We start from the raw sequence: 719 nt of genomic DNA, 5'->3' as shown, positions 1-719 counted from the left end.
AGTTTATGTGTCTGTCCTTGTACCAATACCAGGCAGTTCTGACTACTGTGGCTGTATAGTAGGTTTTGGGATCCGGGAGTGTGAAACCTTCTTTGTTCATCAATAGTGCTTTGTTTACCTGAGGTCTCTTTCCTTTCCATATAAAATTAGGGATTAGTTTTTCCCTATCTCTAAAGAATGTTGATGGGATCCGAATTGGGAATGGATTTAATGTATAGATTGCTTCAAGTAGAACTGACATTTTTGCAATATTCAATCTTCCTATCCATGAGCATGGGATGTTCTTCCATTTTTGTAGATCTCTTATGGTTTCTTGAAGTAGTGTTTTGTGTCCCTGGTAAGATTTATTCCCAAGGATTTTATTTTTTTGGTTGCCATTGTAAATGGTATTGATTTCCTTATTTTCTTCTCAGCAATCTTTTTGCTGGTATAGAGGAATCCAACTGATTTTTCTATGTTAATCTTACACACTGCCACTATGCTCTCTCAATTAGTTCCAGTATTTTTAATCAATCTCTTGGGTTTTCTAGGTATAGGATCATATCAACAAGTAGGGAGAATGAGACCTCGTCTTTAGCAATTTGAATGCCTTTGATTTCTCTTTCTTTTATTTTTTATTTTTATTATTATTTTTTATTTTTTTAGGATTTGGGTGAAGATTTACAGAGTAAATTCACTTTTCATACAGCAGTTCACATATACTTTGTCTCATGTCATTG

Source organism: Orycteropus afer, unplaced genomic scaffold, assembly GCF_000298275.1.
Source record: "Orycteropus afer afer isolate SDZICR_OR568_19922 unplaced genomic scaffold, OryAfe1.0 scaffold00217, whole genome shotgun sequence".
Lineage (NCBI taxonomy): Eukaryota > Metazoa > Chordata > Mammalia > Tubulidentata > Orycteropodidae > Orycteropus > Orycteropus afer.
The sequence above is the reverse complement of the archived record's forward strand: the minus strand, read 5'-3'. Positions refer to the sequence as shown.